Source organism: Schistocerca serialis, chromosome 1 (assembly GCF_023864345.2).
Source record: "Schistocerca serialis cubense isolate TAMUIC-IGC-003099 chromosome 1, iqSchSeri2.2, whole genome shotgun sequence".
Lineage (NCBI taxonomy): Eukaryota > Metazoa > Arthropoda > Insecta > Orthoptera > Acrididae > Schistocerca > Schistocerca serialis.
In genome coordinates this window covers 567498189-567517399 of record NC_064638.1, presented here as the reverse complement: position 1 = coordinate 567517399, position 19211 = coordinate 567498189, and the positions used below count along the sequence as shown (strand labels likewise).

The window sequence follows — 19211 nt, the reverse complement described above, 5'->3', positions numbered from 1 at the left end:
CCTATTATCAATCTTTCTTGTAAATGTTAAATTGTTGCAATATTTACTCACATGTAGTAAGCTACAAAAATTCATACTTGCAAATTATTAATTTCAATTCAAATTAAGAATGTTCCCACACTAGGATGTGGGATACTCCATACAGCATCTGTTGTTTGACTTCATAGTAAGAATGAAAGTCTTAAAAAATAATATTGTTATGCCTTTTATATTGTGTATAGACTAAGATTTGGCACTGACAAAATTACATTATCAAAGCCACCAGTACAAGCCACTAAAGAATTAAATCCTTTGATAACAAATCTTACAAAAGTTTCCTTATCTAAGGAATGTTGCTACTGCTGTTTTGTTTGTGCATGTGTGTTCCTTATAAGCAGCTGGTTGCTGCACAATGAAAAGTGAAAGGACAAGCTTGTCCGCTCTGAGAGGAGACAAGCTACACAGGCAATGACCCACTTTTCCTTACTTGGCCATGAGCTGACTGCACAAGTGGTTACCACTCCATGGAACAGTATCAGTCTGTCATCCACGGGTAGATTCCACAGAATGCATGGAATGATTTGTTCATCAACAAACAGTATTACTTATAACAGAGGAGGAAAGAAACAGATTTGGGATTTAGTTTCCTCCACTGTACTTACATTATGCAACACACTTTTTTTCCCTCTCTGTGGCATTTAACAAGAATGTACCACTTACAAATGTTGCAACTAAAGATAATGAAGCTTAGTAGAAATAGCTGTTCCAGATATTTCTTCAGTATATTTCCCTTTGAATCATTTTCTGTATTTCTCCTCCTCTACACCACTATGATCTGTAGCTATTCAAATACAAGCGTAATTGAAACAAAAATCTTAAGAGTGTAAAATTAAAAAGATGTAATCCAAGGTGGACTCCTACTTCTAAGAACTGTTGACAGGTGGCAGCATGGTTCAAAAATCTAAATCAGGCCAATTATGAACTGAGAAAGTAGAACATCAACTGACATCTATAACCGATAAAAGTATTGGAGAGAGAGAGAGAGAGAGAGACAGAGAGAGAGAGAGAGAGAGAGAGAGAGAGAGAGAGAGAGAGAGAGAGAGAGTGGGGGGGCGGTAATTATGTTTATAGGTAGTTCATCTACATGTTTCAATGAGCAAACTTACGAGTATCAAAATATGTAACAAATGGCTGTATTGAGTGACTGAATGACGTACAAGCTTAAATTTTTTACACTGCCACAGGACGGTAAATTTCAAATGGATACCTCTTTCCGTTCCTGAGAATACGTGTCTTACCAGATAGACAACAAAGTGAGCCTATAACTATTCTGTTTTTACCGGCTGGGGTAAGGAACACTAAAAGCTAAGAGAGCTAGCTCTAAGCCTAAAAAAGCATACAACCATCAGCATGAGAACAGTCTGACTCTCTGTTGTGATTGCAAAGGAATAGTTATTGTCTACTATATGGAAAGAGGTGGTCAAAAGTGTAAATAGCTTTCTATGGAGATCTTCCAAAGCATCATCAGCACTGTTCTAAAATAGGAAGTAATGAACAAGTACTTATATGAGTCTGTGTGTTCACATGTAATACAACTATTTTCAACTTCAATTGACTGTTCAGTTATCACACCCATTCAGCACATGAAATTCACAAGCTTTGTCGAAAATATACTTGTCAGACCTAGAACCTCCTCCTTCCGAGATTTCTTACCTTACACAACTTAAGGAGGCATTGGGAGACGTTTTTGAACAGAGAACTGGAAAGAATGGCACACAAATATTAACAATTTTTATTGAAAGTCCCGTTCCCCAAAGTACATTTCAACTTTGTGATACTTCGAGACCATTGTAATCGAACACTGTGTTAAAATACTGAACAGAAAAAGCTACAACATTTTTTTTTAATCTGTCAATTATCAAAAAAAGGTTTGTGTGTTTTAATTATTTCAAACTCCACACAATATCTGATATTACATTTGAGCCTCTTCAACAAAATTAATACATCAGTGAATTGGGTGATTCCTTCTGTCATTATTCTCCAGGTCCATTCGTCAATTACCTCCTTCAATAAGATGTTGCACCTTAATTTTCCTTTCATTTTTCGAAGACATATTTCACAACAGGACCTATCAGTACAAAATTTATTTTATTAGTTCTCATTACTCGTCAACATAATGTTTTGTGGCATACAATAAATGATGCTGCAGTGTCTACCTGTAGCAACACCACCTAATTTCAGAATGAGACTAAACCAAAGTTGAATGATATCAATGCAAAAACAGTGTCTTGAACTTTATTATAATCTGTAAATGTCTTTCTTTCAATTCAAGTATTCAACATCAGACACAAGTGAAAATTGTTTAGCAAGAATCTGGATTGTGGGATTGATGTGCACAAATTTCCACCCAAAAGACTGTAACTTTACTTGGAATGTGCATGAGAATAGTGGCAGTTCCCCAAATGGCAGGAGTCATCCACCACGCAAAAAAATTCAAGCACAGGTGATTTTTTTTCTAAACAAAAGAAATGATTGTATTGTTTTTCCAGTGTATCTAGAAAGTAGCTGCACCAGTATTCTTATGAGCTTTTATCTGAACATTCCACCAACCTCGTACTTTGTGTTTATCATTACCTCGTTCACAAAAAGAAATGAACCCCATACCTATAAAGTTTTGTAATACATCAGTTACTTATTTACGGCAGAGATTGCCTGATCCACTCTTGACACACATAATATCATATTGCTCCATCTCTAATTCAGTTTCTAATAAAAGAATGAATCTGCATGTCTAACATAGGTGGAGGGACAAAAAAATCTACACACAAAGCGGTAAAGGGAGGAAACACACATTAAAGTTAAAGAAATGTGCAATATTCTGGAGCCAGTGGCTCCTCCTTATAGCAGAAGAGGTGAAGGAGGAGGAAGAGAGATGAAGGAAAATGACTGGTGAGGTTTAGGAAATAAGTTGTGGAACAGTCGTTCAGACCCCAGGTCAGGAGATGGGATGAAAAGAAAAAGATTTATTGTTGAGGACAGCCATGACAATCCTTTTCATTCAATTGGGTATGAAAACAAGACATATTTTCAGTGAGCAAGCTGTTTATTATTTCAACAGTAATCGCCATAACTGTTAATACATTTATCCCACTGAGTCAATGAGCAGTGGCTATTTGAAGCCAATGAAAAAGGTCATCATGGCTTTCCTGGAGGTGGTGTGCCTCTTGTCTCGACTAAGCATCGGAAGTTTTGCTGGGAAGTAGGTCTCTTGATAAAATGTCGATATATCGATATTTTTTCCGAGAAATATCGGCATTGTTTTTTTCCTACGAAATATAGTAGCGAAGTGAAAAGGAAATACATTTTTATTTCTTTTGCAATTTTCGGTAAATAGTTGAAATTATAGTAGAACATAATTGTACTTTCACTGTGTGAAGGAGTCTTTACTACTTTTTGAACTTTCACCACTCCTGTCCTCTTAGTGTGAGGCCAGTATGGATGACACAAAATAGTTTCATTGCTCCACAGTGGGGGGAAGGAATAGGTTCCTGTTGTGATGAAATAGCACACCCGTTGCGTTAAAAAACTACTAGTGTGCAATTTCTTCACATCAGCATTCTTCAAAAACAGTTGTTGGAAATGATGAACAAAACTCTAAATGAAAGGATTGGTCTCTGCGATGGGCACAGACGTGTGATGAGGAAATGTTGATGTAATCGGCACTAGCGAGAGAAACTACAACGTGTAACTCCACTACGCAGTTTTGAAACAATTGCTACGTCGCTGGCGTTGGGAAAAAAAACATGAAGTGTTCCGGACAAATCCGAAACAGGACGACGGACACCTTTATCGTGCCACTTACATGCAGATACCATCATTAGCAAAGTCGTTATCGCCATGGATGTAACTGCGTCGTTTTCCTTTCAATTCTTACTCTAAGGGGCTGCTAGGTTGTTAAGTGCAGATTCATCTAATAATAAATCAATACCTAAATATACAGCTCTAAAGCCGACATTATGTTTACAATATGAAGCCGAAATTTTTATAAGCCAGTACGTCGATTTTTTTTTTTACTGTCGAAATATCTATACTATTTTCGATATATTGAGGACTGATAACGATATTATTTTTTTAAATATCGATGTATCGGATTTTCAGATTTTGGAAATGTCAACGGTCCTAACTGGGAAGCCCGTAACATCCTCCATACCGACCCCATCTCATCCCCATGCGATTTCCATATTTCTGGAGGCCGTCGACTTGCTGCGGACGAAGATTTGCTGTTCTCGGTACAATCATGGTTCTGTTGGAAACCGCAAACATTTCTCCATGAAGGCATTAACCATCTTGTCACACAGATAAATTTATTAAGTTATGGCGATTACTTTGGAATAATAAATAGTTAACTTACTTTTTTCCTCATGAGAATTTGAAACTGCAATTAAACTTACAAGAAATGACTGTATAATACGATTAACCACGAATATCTCTCTACATCGAGATGCGGGTATCAACTATTGACGACCTGAACTTATGCAGTACTACTACAAACAGCGTCCACGAAAACTAGGCGAATAATATTTAAAAAACGTATTGTAATTAAAGCGTCTAGGACTTCGTATTGCCTTAGTTTCATTTCGAGCTTGGAGAAGATTGTATCAAAATACATTTTACTGTATACCAGCAGGTAACCTCGTCAATATTTGGCGAAATTTTTCATCGTGCTTGGTTTTCTGCCAAACTGAGCGATGCGAGAGGACCTTTTATGAATGTGACACAGGTTTGTTTTTCTATAGAAACTTCAAAACAACGACGTAATTGTAGAAGTGCGGCGTTTATGACGTGTGCCAAACGCCGAGAAAATGATACCTTTCCCTGTTTTTACGACGAATATCACTCAAGCATGTGTAAATTATCGCAATAAAAGTATCTAATTTCATATATGAAGTTACTGTGTACCCATTACAATCAACTGATTGAAATTTATTGGCAATCTCAAATTTTCCTTTGCTTTTCATGCATTTTTGAAATTATTGATAAATAAGATATACTGAATATTACTTTGGTTTATTTGTAACGTAAGTAACGTAAAAAGTGAAAATAAAAAAGGACAAAGTTTGCACATAAGGACTCGACCCTAGGATTACCGGCCTACGTTAAACGCTGCCTATAAACTTCGCTAGCTACCTTGCCTGATCAGCACAAAAAAATCTTATTTTTTTTCTAAATTCTTGGCCATCTGTAGCTCCCACTTCTGTCACTTTCATTTCTGATCAAGGGTTGCATATATCATAGGCTTGGATGAAATCGGTGATGAAGAGTAGGTGGAAAGGCGTTAATGCATAATGTCGGTACGTATCCCACAATGACGAACAGGACAACGTCCTATTTGAGATCGATTGTCATATGACTTTATGTTACAAATGATTTTGTCAGTTTAGACACGTGTCGTCCCACAAGAACTAAATTTTATAGGTGGCTCTAAAATCTTATTATACCCTACAGAACTGGTGGTTGCCTACTCAAACTTTGATACAGCCAGGTGACTTTGATACCACACTACGTAAGAACAAAGCCAAAGGTCACAGGTTCTATTCCCACTGATTCCTAGGAGTTTGTCACTTACTACTTTTTTCACCTCTGGCGATGTTCGTTAATGTGGAAAATACCGTGTTATACCACAGTTCGGATTCCACGTTAAAGTGCCGTTCCCCCAACAACTGCCTGCAATGTTACTTCAAAATGTCGCTGGTAGGCAAAGGCATACGATTTCCAATGGGACAATGCTTACTAACGTACTGTGAAGTTCAAACCAACCTTTGTGTATATCACAGCTTTACTTACTACTCTGATACTTAAAAGGTAACCATTATTTCCGGATTATCTTTAAAGTACAGCTTTTGTATTATTAAAATGATCAAGGATGTGAAACTTCAGAAGTTGATGGTTTGGAATTATATCGTGATATGATTAAATCTGACAGTTGTCCCACAAAATTGTCAGTAAGTTAAGAAATAAAGCAATACACATTTAAAAATATAATTTTATTCATTTACCAACAGAGCCCGATTGAAATTGAACATAAAAAGTCTGAAGTAAGAAAAAAATGCTTATACAATTGCACTATTGTTTGTAAAACTGATAACATAGCATACGAAAACGCTCACCTATTCATTTTAATGAATGTAATGCATTATTTTCATGTCTTCAATTTTTTAACATCAATTCCCATAACCAGAATTTAACAAACGTATGTTGCCACGTACATTTATGTTTCGTTTGTGTAATATGTAAACCAGGTCCAGAACTTGTCTGGATGAATGTGGAAACGTTTAAAAAGCACACTCAAAAATTGGCCAATAGAAGTAATGTATAGCCCAATACAGGTAGCATTTTGTATTGCAAAAGGTGGAGTAATTTTGATTGTCAAGTATGCTATATGTATTAACCCTCTCGTGAAAAATTCCAAGTTGTAGACCTTCTCCCACTTGGCCGTTACCGGCTGAGAGATGGCATTTTTTTCAGTTTTTCCCCCAGTAACTAGCTTCCGGTGCATTTGAGACAAAACTATGCCGTTATCAATTTTAAAGAGAGGTAAATTTACTGCAAGTTAGATTTATAAGATGCTGGAACCGACTTTCAGTGAGAAATGGTATTCCTGACCGTATCATCATCTTCCAACCCTTGTGTGTGCAATATATACAGGGCTATTACAAAGCGATTTCATAAATTCACTGTAGCTCCATTCATTGACATATGGTCACGACACACTACAGATACGTAGAAAAACTCAAAGTTTTGTTCGGCTGAAGCCGCACTTCAGGTTTCTGCCGCCAGAGCGCTCGAGAGCGCAGTGAGACAAAATGGCGACAGGAGCCGAGAAAGCGTATGTCGTGCTTGAAGTGCACTCACATCAGTCAGTCATAACAGTGCAACGACACTTCAGGAAGAAGTTCAACAAAGATCCACCAACTGCTAACTCCATTCGGCGATGGTATGCGCAGTTTAAAGCTTCTGGATGCCTCTGTAAGGGGAAATCAACTGGTCGGCCTGCAGTGAGCGAAGAAACGGTTGAACGCGTGCGGGCAAGTTTCACGCGTAGCCCGCAGAAGTCGACGAATGAAGCAAGCAGGGAGCTAAACGTACCACAGCCAATGGTTTGGAAAATCTTACGGAAAAGGCTAAAGCAGAAGCCTTACCGTTTACAATTGCTACAAGCCCTGACACCCGATGACAAAGTCAAACGCTATGAATTTTCGGCGTGGTTGCAACAGCTCATGGAAGAGGATGCGTTCAGTGCGAAACTTGTTTTCAGTGATGAAGCAACATTTTTTCTTAACGGTGAAGTGAATAGACACAATGTGCGAATCTGGGCGGTAGAGAATCCTCACGCATTCGTACAGCAAATTCGCAATTCCCCAAAAGTTAATGTGTTTTGTGCAATCTCACGGTTTAAAGTTTACGGCCCCTTTTTCGTCTGCGAAAAAGACGTTACAGGGCACGTGTATCTGGACATGCTGGAAAATTGGCTCAGGCCACAACTGGAGACCGACAGCGCCGACTTCATCTTTCAACAGGATGGTGCTCCACCGCACTTCCAACACGATGTTCGGCATTTCTTAAACAGGAGATTGGAAAACCGATGGATCGGTCGTGGTGGAGATCATGATCAGCAATTCATGTCATGGCCTCCACGCTCTCCCGACTTAACCCCATGCAATTTCTTTCTTTGGGGTTATGTGAAAGATTCAGTGTTTAAACCTCCTCTACCAAGAAACGTGCCAGAACTGCGAGCTCGCATCAACAATGCTTTCGAACTCATTGATGGGGACATGCTGCGCTGAGTGTGGGAGGAACTTTATTATCGGCTTGATGTCTGCCGAATCACTAAAGGAGCACATATCAAACATTTGTGAACGCCTAAAAAAACTTTTTGAGTTTTTGTATGTGTGTGCAAAGCATTGTGAAAATATCTCAAATAATAAAGTTATTGTAGAGCTGTGAAATCGCTTCAATCATTTGTAATAACCCTGTACATGTAGTTCATGAGATTCATGTAATTTGTGGGGATAACAATTTTTGAAAAAGAAAAATACTAATTTTTCAACTCTTTTATATACGCTTATATTTCAACAAAATACAGTTTAAAAATAATCTTAAATTTTAAGGATATATGCAAAATTTTAAGTTAAAAATTCATCAATTTCATGTTGTTTTAGCTCAGATGTGGTTGATGCGTAAAATTCATCATCCTGAAACATCCCCCAGGCTGTGGCTAAGCCATGTCTCCGCAATATCCTTTCTTCCAGAACGCTAGTTTAATTGTTCAAATGGCTCTGAGCACCAGGGGAGTTAACATCTGAGGTCATCAGTCCCCTAGAACTTAGAACTATGTAAAACTAACCAACCTAAGGACGTCACACACATCCATGCCCGAGGCAGGATTCGAACCTGCGACCGTAGCAGTCGCGCGGTTCCGGACTGAAGCGCATGGGAACCGCTCGGCCACCGTGGCCGGCTGCCGATGCTAGTTCTGCAAGGTATGCGGAAGAGCTCCTGTGAAGTTTGGAAGGCAGGAGAGGATGGAAGATAGAAGAGGATGGAAGGTAGGAGACGAGGTACTGGTGGGAGTAAAGCTGTGAGGACGGATCGTGGGTCGTGTTTTGGTAGCTTAGGTGGTAGAGCACTTTCCCGCGAATGGCAAAGGTTCTGAGTTCGAACCTCGGTCCGGTACATAGTTTTAATCTGCCATGAAGTTTCATATCAGCGCACACTTCCGCTGCAGAGTGAAAATTTCGTTCTGAAAGTTGATTACTTTCACAAATATGCAGTGCATCACCTAAGCCCTATTGTTCCGTGATGGATTCAACCATCGAATTCCTCCTTTACAGCTGCATTTGTTGCCGTAAGTCTTTTAGCACTGGCTTGAAATCATGTTCAGCAATGCCTGTGCAGCTGGTTCTTTATTCGATGGGATTGGGGTTCGACCAAAATATCATCCTTCCAGCCCCACTCCAGGGCGTCTTCTTCATATCCCACCCACGTCTGAACTTGCCGATAAGTTCTATATGTGTGATACTGAACTGCATCCCTTGCTGAAGGTAGGCGTGCCAAATCAAGTGTGGTGTTTGCAGAACTTTTCGAAAAGCCAAGACATCTCAACTCATCTATAGAAGTGTTCGAGGCATCTCCATAAAGTGCCACAAGGAAAATTTCAGTTGCTTCTACCATTTTCTCTTTTTCTGCAGCTGGATCTTTGAAAATAGAAACAATTTACTGTGGGAAGCATGACTCTCGCGTGTGGCGCAAAATTTAGTTTTAACCTGTTCAAACACAGTGCAGGTGGTATCGCAACTACTTACGGCAACGAGAAATAGTATATTTTTCCACAATATCTTTGTGATTGAAGGATGAGTTGGAACACAGTGCATCTCCTATGTTGCCCCTTCCACAGTCTGGCGCTGAAGTCGTCCCGCGTACGGAGAGCAACGAAATGACAGTTTTCACAATTAACTCATTTGCACCTTCTATTGCCTCCTTGGTGACATCTGTGCTCGCTGAAATTCTGTAGCAATGAGATGAAGGGCCGGCCGGAGTGGCCGTGCGGTTCTAGGCGCTGCAGTCTGGAACCGAGCGACTGCTACGGTCGCAGGTTGGAATCCTGCCTCGGGCATGGATGGGTGTGATGTCCTTAGGTTAGTTAGGTTTAATTAGTTCTAAGTTCTAGGCGACTGATGACCTCAGAAGTTAAGTCGCATAGTGCTCAGAGCCATTTGAACCATTTTGAGATGAAGCGGGATTTGTTTTTTCATTCGATAACAATTTATCTTCTGGCATCTGCGGATACATTATACTATCAAAGAGAATTTCTGTATAAGATTTTAGCAACGACGAGTTCTTTCGGGTGCTATTTCCGCTTCTTTTATTTTCATCTGTGGGGTACCCTTCGAAGACCAGCGCTGCATTTTGACAATGATACCGCTGTACGTATGTCACAAATCTTTTAAAAATTGGAGAAAAACATTCGTTCCGATTCCAATGAACTCTGTGTAGAAGGTGGCCACGATCTAGTACATCAACTCTGCTCTTTCCCATTTCCGTGTCACTAAGACAGAGTAAAATGCGAATGTTTTCCTCAGAAAAAAGGACAATGAAGAGGGAGCAAGCTGTTATTTGAAGTATTTTTTCAGGTCATTCGCAGACTGCTTAGAGACGGCCATGCTGAGGAAAAGGATGTGAGGATCCAGAATTACTTTTTCTTTCTTCGTGTCTACATGGTTAGCAACTACTTCCAACGACACCGCTGTGTCTTTATGTCGGAGATGCATGTTCTCGAAACTGCTGTTCAAAATTCCATTCTTTGCTCAAAACACCAAGTTCCCAGGACAGATGCTAGTAGATATCTTCACCTTCAAAAAGACTGTGGCTGGAAAACCACTGAGTTAGTTTATTAACTTCAATTTTGTTGATATATAAGCATATGTTAATAGTGTTGAAAATTTATATTTTTCTTTTTCAAAAAATATTTATTCGCCATAAATTGCATAAGTCTCATTGCACGTATATATTGCATATGTAATTGTTTAAATATGATGCTACATACAGGGTTACTATTTCTGGCTGAGGACGGTATTTTCAGTGTCGAGTGGACTTTGACTAAAATTGGTAATACAATAATTCTCGGCGTGTATAGGGAGTGATAAACATTTTGGACGAATCCTGAAGGAAATTAAATCCCCTACAACAATGGTTATTATGCATTGTGCACAAAACTGCACTAAATAAGTTATTAACGCGAAACCACCGGTATGTCTAATTTTTTGTGATTCCTTGACGTTTTTGCAGATTTTCACAGCGTCGTACTTAGCAGCTGTTCTGAATTTTCCAACAAGTTATAAATATAACTTTCAGTAAATTTACTTCTCTTCAAAACCCATAATGGCATATTTTTGCCTAAAATGCGCTGGAAGGAAGTTACTGAGGGAAAACTGAAACAAAGGATAATTTATTAGCGTTTTTTTCCTTTTCAAGATGGCGGATAACGCAAAAATGGGAGAAGGCAAATCTTCAATTTTTTACGAAGGGAGTAATACATACAACATACTAGAAAATAAAAATTACTCCACCTTTACAACGGAATCCCTTATTCAGAGCTATCTCTACTGGGCTATAGTCTCAAACCAAGACAGTTTTTATCTCCAGTTTAATAAAATTAGTTCAACGGTGCAAAAATGTCAACAGGATACAGAAATACGTGCATGCTGAGTGGTGGTGCCATGCCGCCAACTAAGGGAGAGGACACCTTTATAAGCAAGACGGAAGTTTCATATTACTTCTAGTGCCAACGGATGCATTCTGGACCATACAGTATGAACCAGAAGGAAGTAAATAATTCTTTAATTTCTCATATCTCATAATATAATTATGTTAGTAAGGATGCATAAAGACAAATCTTTATTTGCCTCAAGAATTGAAATCGCTCATTGGGGAATGGCTCTGAGCACTATGGGACTTAACATCTATGGTCATCAGTCCCCTAGAACTTAGAACTACTTAAACCTAACTAATCTAAGGACATCACACAACACTCAGTCATCACGAGGCAGAGAAAATCCCTGACCCCGTCGGGAATCGAACCCGGGAACCCGGGCGTGGGAAGCGAGAACGCTACCGCACGACCACGAGCTGCGGACGCTCATTGGGGAAAGCGAATCTTTGTTCACTGTCAATAGCCCCAAATTAAGTGCGATGGTGACGCCTGTGCGTCCTCCCCCTCCCTCCAGTGATATTTGTTGTAAGTCTGCAAAACTACTGATTTTAGGAGTCGTGCCTTTCAGTAGCTGATCGTTTATTGCTGATGTTTGTTATTGCGACAGTAGTACACTTCCGTTTCACGTCTACAGATTGAAGAAATAAATTCTCTTCGTAGTAGCGTGTTTGTGTGATAGTTGTCAACAGCACGCCTATATACGTAACAAGTAAACTATCACAACGCCCAAAGACGGAGACGGCAGAAGATATGCATATTGTTGTACAATGGCTTGAGCAGGAATAGTCGGAGGTGTTTTCTAACGAAGATGATCGCGAATTTGACCACGTATAATAATAATAATAATAATAATAATAATAATAAAAAAAATACTAATGATGAAGATTTCGTGTGAATCAATAGCCTAGCGCCAAGTCTCACAATTTGAAGCCACTTCGCCGGCCGTTGTGGCCGAACGGTTCTAGGCGCTTCAGTCCAGAACCGTGCTGCTGCTACGGTCGCAGGTTTGGATCCTGCCTCGGGCATGGATGTGTGTGATGTCCTTAGATTAGTTAGGTTTAAGCAGTTTTAAGTCTAGGGGGCTGATGACCTCAAATGTTAAGTCCCATAGTGCTTAAAGCAATTTCTTCGAAGCCACTTCGGCGTCTTGCGCATCTCTAACCTGCACCGGTTATTCAACCGGGGAAAGCAGACCTCCAGCTTAACGTGAAATCACGTGACTGCTAGTGACCACAACACCCAACACCGAATCGGTATAAAAGGTGAATAACGAAAACAGATCCAGTTCGTCTGAACTGAGTATGTATCCAGTCCAAATTTTGTTATGAAAAGAATCGTGAAACAAGAAGGGGGAAAAAAATTTCCTCAAAAATTGTGCATACTCCATCAAGTGACAGAATTATTTATTTTCCTGGCTTGTTCCGTAAAAAACTCCAACAAAAATACTGAATTTGTATCTTGGCGATGACATAATAAACGTTGTATACTGTACTAATGTTTAGATTGAAAAAGTTTGTTTAAGATTTACCAGAGAGGTAGATGAAAGATAGACAGTTGGCACAGAAATATTATTCTTCATCAGTATCCTTTTTGTCATTGGTCGGTGCGTTGTTCAGAAAAGCATGTGAAACTATTGTCGAATAACTCTAAAGGCAATGGAGTGGAGTGTTGTTTTCTACCTATGAATAAGATTTTATTTTCTGTATCGATGATTGCGTTTTGATAATGTAATTACGAATAATTTTCGGTAGGTGGAAGATAAACTAATTCCAACGTGAGAGTTATATAAACTTATGGTTAGTAGGTTTAGTGATCTTTTCTCTCTAGATGAGAGCAGCTTCTGTATTTCAGGGGAATTGCTACTTTAGGCAGTACATACCGAGTACACCTGCAAAATATGAAATAAAAATATTTGCTCCTGTTGACGTTAAGAATGGCTATGCAATTAATTTGGAACCCCATGACGGATAACAGCCGGAAGACAACTTTTATATCAGTAATGGTGCCAACGAAGTTGAGAGACTGTGGAACATACTGTATTTCTCGAACAAATAGGAATACAACGTTAAGTTGGCACAGGCACTATTGGAAGAATAGCAAATCACGTACTTGGAGACGAAGAGAAAAACAAGAAAGAGAGTCCGCTACCAAATAATAATAGATACTCCTCCGTTTTTGGCCACATAACAAATGCATACTGACCAACACGAAAAAGAAAACTGTACTCACTTTAACAACCATGCTTCGTTTCGTCATTCGCTCGGCTGGGAAAGATCTATTTGAGAGAGTGAAAAGCGGGCAAAACTACCAATAAGGCAAAAAGCAGTGATTTGCCTCAAATTTTTTGTATAGCGTTATCTGTGCCGTTGTTTCACTTAAGGGTGTCAGAATAGTGAACCAGTAATTGCAGGGCATAAATCTTCTTTTGGAAAAAATCAGGAAACCATGAGCGCATGACTAGCGCGACATAGTGCCTCCCGTCTGACGATCTCCATCTGACGGAGTAAGGCGTGAGAAGTCGAATTTCTGCGTGTCTTATGTGAAATCACGAAACTGTTCCGCTCTCTGCATGAGGAAGCATTGTAGCCCGTTTTAAAGAACCTCAAATCCGCATCTATACTCCACGAGTGTAGCGGAGAGTTCTCTTGAGTCACTGTCAGTTCCCCATTTCCCGTTCCGGTCGAATGGTCTGCGGATACGATCGTATGTAAGATCCGCGTGAGCTCGAATCTCTCTAATTTTATTTTCACAGTCTTTTCACGACACCACACCATGATGCACAATGCCTCTCCTGCAGTGTCTGCAACTGGAGTTCGATGAGCATCTCCGTAAGGCTTTCGCCCTTACTAAACGAGTTCGTGACGATACGCGCTGCTCTTGTTTGGATATTCTCTATTTCTTATATCAATCCTTTCTGGTACGGAGCCAGTATTAACGAGCAATATTGGTCAAATGAGGTTACCTCCTTTGTGGATGGATTACACTTCTCGAGAATGCTTGCAATGAATCTGTATTGCACCTGTGATAAGTTTTATATGGCTGTTCCACTTTTAATCTTTCCGTATGACTACTCCCGTATACTTAATGGAGAAGACTGTTTCCTGTGATTGCTCTGTAATCATACAATAATGGATGTTTCCGCCTATGTATTCGCAATCTGTTAGATTCGTGTATGTTGAGAACTGACTGGCAATCCCTGTACCAACTGTCGATCCTCTGCAGTCTTCGTGGATTTCGCTACCATTTTCTACAGTGCCACTTTTCTGCATACAAAAGCATTATCCGCGAATATCCTCGTCGAGCTTCAGACGTCATTCACGTCATCATTTAATAACTAGATGATCCGTTTAAGATGTCAGAAAAATATAAGGGCATATTTAAGTTAATGTACACTGGTGTCCAAAATTAAAGCAACAAATAGAAATTTTGCAAGGGTGCGTTTATTTTGCCACAAAACAGTATAGACAGGTCAAAGCAAAGTAGAAACAATGTACAGAAACAAGAAGTAAACAACTGCATAGGAAATAATGGTAGACAAAAATTTTCTTCGTTTTTCCAACTTAACAGATTTGCACACACATTTCGACAACCGGTTAATGTGCTCAGTATGGGTTGTAAGCACCTCTGGCAGCAATGCAGGCCTGACAACTAAGGGGCATGCTGTGAATAATGTTATCAATCTCATGTTGAGGCAATAACGCCCATTCTTCCGACAGAGCTGCTCGCAAGTGTTGAGGAGTGATTGGTGAATGCTTACGTGATGCAACTCGTCTCGTAGTGCATCCTAGACATGCTTTATGGGATCCAAATCGGAAGAGCGAGCAGACCATGTCATGTGTGCAATATCTTCCTTTCCAAGAAAACATGAGCCACTCTTGCTCTATGAGGTCCAGCATTATTGTCCATCAATAAGAAGTCTGGGCCCACAGCACCTCGCAACAACAGCACATGAGGTCTCAAGAACTCGTCACGATGCCTGACAGCAGTTAAAACTTGTTGATTCACCCATACAATTTCATCAAGAGCTGTTCGAGAGGTCAATATAATCCCTGTCCACACCATTAGGCATCCTCCTCGATATCGGTCTCTTTCCACAACATTTGGGTCCCGAAATAGCGTTCCACGTTCCGAAGCCGTCGAGAATCACTCTCCAGACCAAATCGTGACTCATCTGTGAAAAGAATATAGGCCCTCTGTTCCATCATCCAGGGCATGTTGACAACTCCACTGTCGACGTTCCCTTCTCTGAAGACGCATCAGAGGTACACAAAGAGCAGGTCTCCGGCAATGAAGACCGCTCTGTCGAAGCTTTCTGTACACCGTCTGTCTCGATACAACACGTCCAGTGGAAGGCACGAGATCAGATGCCAGTTAGCACGCAGTACTAAGGCGTGCCCTTACAGCCAAATAACGGCACTGTCTTTGTGATGTCACACGTGGTCGACGCTGCCCTGGTCTTTGGGACACAGTTTCCGTCCCTATGAACTGTCGCCACATCCTGGAAACAACAGAACGAGTCACTTTAAGCCATCGGGCCACATCAGTTTGCGAGTGTCCTCTCCATTGCAGAGTGTCTGGCAGCCGCCTTCTCTGTGCCATACTGCAACGTCTGTGACTGCGTGCCCATTGTAGATGCAGGACTACCCGACAAATACTGCCCCGTTTGATGGATGCCCTGGCGTCATCGCTGGTGTGGTTGCCCGTTGATCCGAATGCCATTTTCCGTGCAGAACACGATCGTACGGCCATCTGTTGACGGTTTGTATGACTATATCGTGAATCGGACAAAGGACGGGGAAATAGCAGTTTGTTGCTTTAATTTTGGACACCAGTGTATATAATCCAGAGCTATTTTCTGTAATGTGCGTGAAACTGATGGGAGGTAACAATAAATGACCACGTCTCAGGATGCAAGCCAACAGCGCGTAGTTCACAGCGCAAAAACCAGATGTCAGAAACACAGTGCACGAGGTAGCACCAAGTTTGCACGCTGAGTGTGTATCGACTGTTAAGTGAAAATGGAAGTTATGCCATAACAACGCGCTCAATTTGTCGTGTGCTGTGGGAAATTTTAGAGTATTTTTTTCCGGGAGAGAATTTTCGTGGCGTCAATTACCTTGAAATGATGGATTAGTACGTGGTCTCTCAAATTACACGAAAATAGGATACTGGACACTATTTAGTATCAACAAGACGGCGCTCCACTGCATTGGGCTCTCATAGCGGGGGAACAATGACACCAAAGATCACTGCTGCGGCCCTGATGGACCTATCCTATGGTGCATAGTCAATCTACTAGCTCGGACCTAACGCCTACATTTTTTCCCTTGTTTTGTGCGCGCGCGCGCGCGTGTGTGTGTGTGTGTGTGTGTGTGTGTGTGTGTGTGAGAGAGAGAGAGAGAGAGAGAGAGAGAGAAGAGGGGGGAGGGAGCCTTCGTCAAATGAACAGTATATGCACGAAGGCCACAGAAACTGGCCGATCTACGGAGGCAGATTATAGCGGCTTTTCACTAAATTACTCCAGAAATGCTGCGCGCCACGTGATACAACATGGACGCGAGTTATGGTATGCGCCGCACTCGCAATGGCGAACATGTTGAATGCTTATAAGACACTAACACCAGACTCTTCTCCACATGCATATACCGTTCATAAGCAATACATTTGCATAGTTTCTTGTACATAATACTTTACTTTTCTGTCATCTCAAACGGATCACTTTGCATAAAAGTGTTCGGAAGTTCCCGTTAAAAACTTCTAGAACTTGTAGAGGGGAGCGAGTAGATAATTTTCTGAACTGAAACCCATGTCCGGAAACATACCGTTTCTATGCTACACCCATTTGAAAACGTGTTGGTAACGCGCCCACTTTTACAGGTAACAGAGTAGGCGTAACTCACTACATCAGTTGTTTTGTAGTTTCACTTAACAGCCACAGAAATTGCTCGTGTAGTCGTTGATGCAGTACGGCCTCTTTCGATTCGCGTGTGTGGCGTCTCCTTGGAGCACCACAGTCACGCCTGTTGACGGTGAAGGTACCCTTCCAGAAGCCGTTGCGTAACTGTGGTGAAATTGGTATGCAATGGAGTCGGACGTTGTGGAGATCGATCTTGATAGAGGGGACGAGAAGATCCTCCATTACCGCGACCTTCGAGATTCGGAAGGATCATGTCGGTGTATTCTGCAAACGTGTACTCAACCATGTTGCTGTAACAGTCACAGATAGGTGAATGGCGCTCGAACCATGAAGGATAGATGTCAAATTTCATTAGCCGCCGGCCGCTGTGGCCGAGCGGTTCTAGGCGCTTCAGTCAGGGACCGCGCTGCTGCTGCTACCGTCGCAGGTTCGAATCCTGCCTCGGGCATGGATGTGTGTGATGTCCTTGGGTTGGTTAGGTTTAAGTAGTTCTAAGTTCTAGGGGACAGATGACCTCAGATGTTAAGTCCCATAGTGCTTAGAGCCATCTGAACCATTTTTACATCAGCCGATCCGAAGTAACCACTCCCTCCCAGCCTACCTACCTAGTACACATATTTTCAAACGGCTGTACGACTGACATGGGCCCCTATTCACAATATTATGTACACACTCCCCTCTACATGTCCTGCAAGTCTTACAAGTTTGTAACGGGTGGTCCTATAATAGTCCCTCGGAGTGCGTCCTAAGTTATTTTTACGCCTGGATATTTCTCTCGGTTACGAATCTTCAATCTCCCATGTGGTTTGATAATCCGTACGCTCGTATTTTCTTCAGTAGACGTCAGAACAGGATTGGTATTGAAGGTCTTCTGGAAGTCAAGGAACACAGAAACAATCTGGGTGCAGTGTCTATTGCCTTCTGTGTCTCTTTAGCGAACAGTGAATGACCTACATTCTGCATGTTTTCTTATATTTCAGTTGCTTTTGCTGTGAGCATATTGTTGGACTCAAAGGGCGTACTGATCACAAAGAATTAAGAAAGATATGGAGTTCTTTTGATATTGAAGAGGACTTCACGAGACCTAGCCAGAGCCCTGCTGACTAGGAACCGAAGTAGTTGCTATAAAGTACGCTGAGGACACAGTACCTGTGAGCGTGGCGCTGTCGGTGTAGGAGCGCCGCGCGCGCCCCGCCGACTCCAGGGCCGCGGCCAGCTTGGCGCCTCCCTCCCCGTCTCGCGCCGCTGGACGCTGCTGCTGCTGCGGAAGCGGTGGCTGGATCTGCAACAGCGGCACGTCGGACCTTGCGTTAGTCTGCATCACCAACAAGGTGTTTATAAACTGGTGTCCATAAATCTTTGAGATTTCTTCCTGACACCAAAACATTACGAAAAGTCTGAATGAAAATCAATCAAAAAATCCTTTTTTAACGAGTCACGAAAGGTATTCCCTGTAACCCCTGTTATGAAACACATTTCAGTCGTGCATTTTTACTTCAATTCTTGATTAGAGATGGTCTTGGCATGTGTTTTAGTTTGTCTGTCTTTTGAACGTTCAGCATCGACATGTGGGGAGGAATCAGACATGGTCATCTTATTGCTCCCTATTTCCTCGTCTTACTACTCAAACGTACCCAAGGAAGTCTCAGATATGAGGTGCTTCATTTACTTAATAATGTACCTCCATCCGTCATCCAAGGGATGCGGTTAATGCACGATAGTTCTCCACGTCACTTTAAAACTCTCGCCGGGGCCTCGATAGCCAGTTTCCAAGTTGATTGATTGGACGAAAGGGATCCAATGCATGGTCTGTCCGATCGCCAGATTTGAATCCAATGTACTTTATCTCTGGAGACATTTAAATGCTTTGGTGCATTCAACTCTTATACCTCATGTCTATTTGCATATACAATATGGATTTGACGAAATTTGAGGTACTCTGGGAATTGTCAACAGAGTAAACAAAAGTGTGGAGCACAGCTCAGGGCACGTATCGAAGCTGGAGGAGGTAACTTCGAACAATTTTTGAAAATGTACGTTGTTACT

General features: G+C 41.2%; 1 protein-coding gene across 1 annotated transcript in view; it reads right to left on the bottom strand.

Moving 5' to 3' along the window:
* LOC126476053 (trafficking kinesin-binding protein milt) overlaps positions 1 to 18447 on the bottom strand; it is a 232037-nt gene extending 213590 nt beyond the window's left edge. Inside the window, exon 1 of the mRNA XM_050103519.1 lies at positions 18315 to 18447. The gene's annotated coding sequence lies outside the window, so the exon portion shown is untranslated. The remainder of the gene's footprint in view (positions 1 to 18314) is intronic.
* Between the last annotated feature and the right edge of the window lie 764 nt (positions 18448 to 19211).